Consider the following 7,803-nt stretch of genomic DNA (forward strand, 5'->3'; position numbering starts at 1 on the left):
ACTGGTTAGCAAGGTCAGACTGCCTGGGATCCAGGGAGAGCTCACCATTTATATTCAAATTTTCTTTAATATTGGAGACAGGGCATGACACTGGATATTTGTTCATTAAACTTGGAGACCTGTGACCAGTGGTGTGCCGCAAAGATCAACAGTGGGTCCATTGCCTTTTGTCACTAATACAAATCATTTGCATTTGAGTGTATGAAGTATGATCAGTAAGTTTGTAGATAATGCCAAATTTGTTGATGTAGTCGACAGTGAAGAATGATCTGTCAGACTATAATGGGACCTTTTTGAGGTGAACCGAGGAGTGGCAGATGGAGTTTATTTTAGTTAAATGTGAGGTGTTGCATTTTGGCAAGACAAATCAGGGCAAGACATATAGGTAGGGTCCTATCGAAATCTGCCAATCAGGGAGAACTCCATCGAAATTATCGAATCCCTCCAGTGAGGAAACAGCCTATTCAACCCATCGAGGCTACACCGAACCTCTAAACAATATCCCACTGGACAAACCCCTATCCTAAACCTCTGATCCTGCATTTCCCATGGCTAATCCACCTCGCCGAAACATTCCTGGGTACCTTAGCATGGCCAATCTACCATTATCTGTATATCTTTATACTTGCAGAGGAAAACAAAACATCCGGATGAAACTCATGCAGACACGGGGAGAATGTGCAAACTCCACACAGGCAGTCATTCAAGGATGGAATTAAACCCAGATCGCTGTGCTTTGAGGTAGCAATGCTAGTCACTGAGCTACTGTGTCACCTTGTGGTGCAGGTTCTCCGTTCCTTGAAAGTGCTGTCACAGGTAGACAGCGTAGTGAAGAAGGCACTTGGTGATCTTCCCTTTATTGGTGCGTGCTTTGAGTCTAAGTGTTTGCAAGACATGTTACATCTATACAGGACATTGGTTTGGCCACTTTTGTAATACTGCCTTTAATTCTGATCACCCTGCTGTCGGAAAGATGTTGTCAAACGTGAAAGGATGCAGAAGCGATTTAAAAGAATGTTGTAGGCTTTGGAGGGTTAGAGTTATGCGGAGAGTTTGAATAGGCTGGGGCTATTTTCAACTTTTGAGGCTGAGAGGGGACCTTAAAGAGGATTATAGAATCATGAGGAGCATAGATAAGGTAAACAGTCAACGTTTTTTACCCAGGATAGGCGAGTCGAAAATTAGAAAACAAAGGTTTAAGGTGAGAGGGATTTAACAAGGGACATGAGGGACAACATTTTCACACAGAGACTGCTGTGTGTATAGATTGAACAGCCAAAGAAGGTGGTGGAGACAGATACAGTTACACCATTTAGAAGGCCTTTGGATGGATACATGCATGGGAAGTGTTTAGAGGGATATGGGCCAAGTGCTGGCAAGGGGGACGAGATTTATTTAGGATAGTTGGTCGGTATGGACGATCAGACCGAAAGGTATTTTTCCATGCCTGAGACTCTACTGTCTCTTGAGTGTATAACGCAGGAACAGGAGGAGGCTATTCAGATTCTGAATTCTGTCAGTCAGCTTGTTTGCTCAATTACTGTGAGTAAAACACAAAAATACATCATTCAGATTTTGATGGTGTTTTACAGAAACAGGGGAAAGGCTTTTAGTCAAGAGATGCTGTAAGGAATGGAAAGAGGCCATTCAGTCCCTCAACTCCATACCACAGAAGCAGCAGGTGAGCACAGAGATATTGGAGCCTGTTACTCAGTAGCAGGAAGAGGACATCTACTTTCACAAACCTTGTATCAGGAGGCAGTCACTCAGTTGCTCAAGATTGGGACATAGGAACAGGAGGCAGTCATTCGGCTGCTTGAGACTGGGGCACAGGGAAAGGAGGGAGTCACTCAGAGCTCGAAACTGGGACACAGGTAACTCTGGAGGCTAGTGAGGCCCGAGGATTCTGTTACGCAGGAACAAGAGGAGACGACTCAGTCCCCAACAGCATGGGACACTGGGAGAGAAGCGGAGTTTTCTTGGAACAAACAGAAATATATGAATAAGTTGCATTAGTGATCCATTCAATCCTGCCCCACCATTCATAAAGACCACGTCTGATCTGATTATGATTCCCTCATTCCATTAAACCGAGACTCCCCTCTCTGCAGCCTCTGCTCCATTTGTTGGTCATGTTGCAGACCCAGATGCCGCAACAACACTCACCATCACTCATCCAGAGGGATGAATCTAACAGGATGAATCAGGATTTGAAGGGTCCAATCACAAGAATGAAAATACAAAATAAAGATATTGCCAGATGTTTACTTCTCTCACATTCGCAATCCAACTCACATAACCACTCCATCCATTATACTTTCAGGATGGAGCACTGTGTAGATCCGGCTAGTGACTGCTGAGTGCAACCCAGCAATATCCAGAATGGAACTCTGTGCAGCCCACACCAATGCTTGATCCATAATCCTGGACTAAATATCCAGCGTGGGGAGCTGTGCGGTCCGCACTGGTTCATTCATATACAAGCCCAGGCTATTGCATTGTTCGGTAACACTGTGTTAGATCGCTGCCCATTGTGGGGATACTTGCAGCCAATTTTGGAACTGACAGGATGTGCAGTTCCCATCCATTTACAGCTCCATATCTCCACTGTACCTTGACAAGGGGTGCTGCGTATATAAAAATCACTGCGAGGAAGAGATGCAAATGGAAACAATTTAAATACCAATAGTTCTGATAAAGACGCCTATCACTCTAGAATTTAATGATGAAATAACTGAGATAATATCCAATGAGGTTTTGTGAACTGGGCAAAGAAGTAAGAGCGGGATGGTGATGTTATAGTGGTTGCACTATAAGCCTCTAAATAATCAATGGGAATTAGAGGAACAAATATGCAGGGAGATTGGCCGGACTTGCAGGAGCAATAGGATTGTCATAATAGGTGATTTTAATTTTCCTAACGTAGACTGGGACTTCCAGATGATTAAGAACTTAGATAGAACGTAATTTGTTAAGTGTGTTCAGGATAGTTTCCACAAGCAATATATAGAGGGTCCTACTGGAGAAGGGACAAACTCAACCTACTGTTGGGAAATAGGGTAGGATCGGTGACGGAGGTAAAGTGGGGGAGAATTTTGCGAAAAGTGACTAGAGATTTATTAAATTTAAAATAGTTATGGTAGGGACAATATTGGTACACGGATTCAAGTTCTAAGTTGGGGAAAGGCGTATTTTGTTGAAATTAAACAGGGGATTGCTGGGGATGATTGGAGTAGTTTGTTTCCATGTAAAAGGATCCCGGGCAACGGGGCGGGCTTCAAAAGTGAGATAGTTCGAGTTCAAGGTCTACATGTTCCTGTCAGGGTGAAGGGAAAGTGAGGCTGGAAGAGAGAACCCTGGATGACAAGCGATATTGAGGTTCTGACCAGCAAAAAAAGGTGTGGCTCCGTTACAGGCAGCTGGGACCAAGGGAATCTCTGGAGGAACACAGGGGATACAGGAGTTTACTGAAGGAGCAAATCAGCAAGGCGAAAAGGGGGTATGAGATAGCCTTGGCTGAGCAGATTGGTGTGAATCCAAATTCAGTATAGTAAAGAAAAAGGACAATCAGAGAGAGGATAGGACGTCTAACAACCAAAATGGGCATGCATGTGTAAAACCTCAAGAAATGGTTGAGTTCCTCAATTCCCCCTCTGTGTTTATCATGAAGAAAGACATGAAGACCTGTGACCTTTGGGGCGTTAATTGTCATATATTGGGACAGTCCATATCATTAATGGTACTAATGGACATATTAGAATGCTTAAATTCAGATAAATCTCTTGGTCCTGACCAGACAAATCCAAGAAGACTGCAAGAGGTGAGAGAAGACAGTTCAGGGTTTAAGGACCCAGAAGGCTGGGCCGTAACAAACATGCCCTTATTCAAGAAGTGCTGCAAATAAATGCCTGGGAAATATAGACCAGTATGCTTCACATCTGTTTTCGGTAAACCACTTGAGAAGGTTCTGAGAAAGAAGATATGCATGCATTTGGAAAGACAGAGTTTGACTTGGAGCAGTCAGCATAGCTTTGTGCGTGGCAGATCATGCCTTACACATTTTGTTAGAGTTTTTGAGGAAATGACCAGAAAGGTTGACAAGGGCAGGGTGGTGGACATAGTCTATATGGATTTCAGTAAGGCCTTTGATAAGGTTCCACATGGTAGGCCGCTCTGAAGGTTAGATCGCATGGACTCCAATGTAAACTGGCAAATTGGCGACACAATTGGCTTGACGTTATGAAGCAAATGCCTATTGTGGAGGTATGCTTGTCGGACTGGAGGCCTGTGACTAGTGGAGTGCCTTAGGGGTCGGTCATGGGCCCATTGCTGTTTATTATCTATATCAATGGTTTGGACCAGAGTGCACAACGCAAGGTTAGTAAGTTTGCAGATGACTCTAAATTAGAAGGCATCATTTACAATGAGGAACATTATCAGAAATTGCAGCAGTACCTTGGTCAGCTGAGGAAGTGGGCTCAGAAATAGCAAATAGAGTTTAATATAGATAAATGTGTCGTCTTGCATTATGGAAAGTCAAATCCAGGTTGGAGTTTAATGATGAATGAGAGGGTCTTAAGGAGTGTAGTGGAACAAAAGGAGTTTGGAGATCAGGTGCACGGCTGTCTGAAATTTGAGTCCCAGATACACAGGACAGTGAAGAAGGCTGTTGGGGTACACTGGCCTTCATCATGGCATTGAGTATATATGTTGGGACGTTATGTTCCTGTTGTACAGGATGTTGGTAAGGCTGCAGTTGGAGTATTGTGTTCAGTTTTGTTCACCTTGCTCTAGAAAAGATATTATTGAACGAGAAAGAGTGTACAAGAAATTTACAAAGATATTTCCCGAGCTAAAGGGTCTAAATTATAGGCAGAGTTTGGACAGGTTAGAACTTATTTCCTTACAGCGTAGGAAACTGAGAGGGTTCTTATAGAAGAGTAACTCTTATAAAATCAAGAGCGGCGTGCATGGGGTGAATACTTCAATTTTTTCCCCAAGATTGGGGAATCGAGGACTAGAGGACATCCATTAATATTTGGAAAGGAAAAAATATATACAAAGGAACCTGAGGGGCAGCAATTTTACACAGAGTGTGGTACGCATATGGACTGAGCTGCCAGTGGAAGTGGTAAAGGTGGGTACAATAACAACATTGAAAAGGCATTTGGACAAATACAGATAGGAAAGGATTAGGGGGATACAGAGCAAGGGCAGGGAAATGGGGTGAGTGTGGATACAGAGCAAGGGCAGGGAAATGGGTGAGTGTGGATGCAGAGCAAGGGCAGGGAAATGGAGTGAGTGTGGATGGACATTTTGGTTGGCATGGACCAGCTGGGCTAAATGGTCAGCCATGCAGGCATTCTCGTGCAGTATGACTGTAAGTGAGTGTGTTTTGGAGTGGAGACAGGGTGGGGGAGACTGAGAAAATATGTCATGGAAGGATGTGTTCACAGGTGTCAGAATACTGAAATGAAGCCATTTCGATAGTATCATGCAACACGGGTCATTATTATGAAGAATTATGAGCGAAGGGGATATTTCTGTGAGTTCAGGCGATGGAGAGTTTTGGATGAGCATTTGTTCTGCAGCTTTGTAACTGGGAGTGAGGACAGTAGAGTCTTCGCCTCACTGGGCTGAATCTACCAAAAAACTGTCTCAGTGACATTTTCATTGAGTGTGACAGAGGGGTTGTATGCACGAGGCCGAGCTAGTTTCCTGGTGCCATCTTACCAAATTCATCTCATTAACTACCCAGCCCACTCCATAGTGTCCCTCTCATACAATGCCAGCCCGGTTCTCCCACCCATCATGGCTGGAGGTATTCACAGTCGCCTGGATGCCCCTGGATATTCTGTCATTCCTGGCAATGATGTCATCTCTAAAAGGCCAATTGTCACACGGTAGAGCTTTCTCAGTTTGGAGCTGCCCTGCACAGTTTACCCGAGCATTGCAGCTAAGGGGAAATTACACCTTGGTTTGTTGACAGCAGCACGAAGGTCGCGGTGGATGGGCTAGTACAGAGGGGGACCATTCTCTTCCCAGAGGGGGCCACACCACCAGACCCATCGAGCGTGGTCTGACTTCACCACCCAGCTCAGTGCAGTATCTGCGGTCTGAAGAAATGTCCAGCAATACAGGACCTGCATCAATAACCTTCCCGGCTCCGTCAGGATAAGTCACCGTATTCTCTCTGCTCCCTCGCACTCACTGTATATCTGTTATAGCACCGACCCACGAACAAGGCTCATGCTCCACCACTCTCACTGCTGCATGCATCATCTTCCGTCTCTTTCTCTCTTGCATTTCTAATGCCCCCCACACAGTTATAGAATATTCTGGAGAATGCCAATTATGGAATGTTCCAGATAATGTTCCAACTTAACATCTGGATAGGAATAACGTGATCAAGGATAGTCAGCATGGTTTGTGAAGGGCAGGTCGTGCCTCACAAAGCTTATTGAGTTCTTTGAGAAGGTGACCAAGGAAGTGGACGAGGGTAAAGCAGTAGATGTGGTGTATATGGATTTTAGCAAGGCGTTCGATAAGGTACCCCATGGTAGGCTAATGCAAAAACTACGGAGGTATGGCATTGAGGTTGCATTCGAGGTTTGGATTATGAATTGGCTGGCTGGACGGAGACAGAGGGTAGTGGTTGATGGTATAGGTTCATCTTGGATTGCAGTTACTAGCGGTGTTCCACAAGGATCTGTTTTGGGACCATTGCTGTTTGTCATTTTTATAAATGACCTAGAGGAGGGGCTTGAAAGCTGGGTGAGCAAGTTTGCGGATGACACGAAAGTCGGTGGAGTTGTGGACAGCGAAGAATGATGTGGCAGGTTACAGCGGGATATAAATAAGTTACAGATCTGGGCAGAAAGGTGGCAAATGGAGTTCAATGTAGCTAAGTGTGAAGTACTTCACTTTGGTAGGAGTAACAAGAAGATGGATTACTGGGCTAATGGTAGGCTACTTGGTAGTGTGGATGAGCAGAGGGATCTTGGTGTCCATGTACACAGATCTCTGAAAGTTGCCACCCAGGTAAATAGTGCTGTGAAGAAGGCATATGGTGTACTGGGCTTTATTGGTAGGGGAATTGAGTTCCGGAGTCCTGAGGTCATGTTGCAGTTGTATAAGACTCTGGTGCGGTCTCATCTGGAGTACTATGTGCAGTTTTGGTCGCCATACTATAGAAAGGATGTGGAGGCATTGGAACGAGTGCAGAGGAGGTTTACCATGATGTTGCCTGGCATGGTAGGAAGATCATATGAGGAAAGGCTGAGGCACTTGGGGCTGTTCTCATTGGAGAAAAGAAGGTTTAGGGGAGATTTGATAGAGATGTACAAGATGATTAGGGGTTTAGATAGGGTTGACATTGAGAACCTTTTTCCGCTAATGGAGTCAGCTGTTACTAGGGGAAACAGCTTTAAATTAAGGGGTGGTAGATATAGGACAGATGTTAGGGGTAGATTCTTTACTCAGCGGGTTGTGAGTTCATGGAATGCCCTGCCAGTAGCAGTGGTGGACTCTCCCTCTTTATGGTCATTTAAGCGAGCATTGGATAAGCATATGTAGGTTATTGGGCTAGTGTAGGTTAGGTAGGCTTCGGTCGGCGCAACATCGAGGGCCGAAGGGCCTGTACTGCACTGTATTTTTCTATGTTCTATTATTCCCAATTTCAGGAAAACGGCTGTGCCCGAGTGTGTAACACGTAAGAGGGTGGAGTAGAGATGTACATTTTTCAAATCACACACAATTAAAATCCATCATGAGGCCATTCAGTGCTTCAAATATGCACAAACA

The sequence above is a fragment of the Hemiscyllium ocellatum genome, unplaced genomic scaffold (genome assembly GCF_020745735.1).
Source record: "Hemiscyllium ocellatum isolate sHemOce1 unplaced genomic scaffold, sHemOce1.pat.X.cur. scaffold_295_pat_ctg1, whole genome shotgun sequence".
NCBI lineage: Eukaryota > Metazoa > Chordata > Chondrichthyes > Orectolobiformes > Hemiscylliidae > Hemiscyllium > Hemiscyllium ocellatum.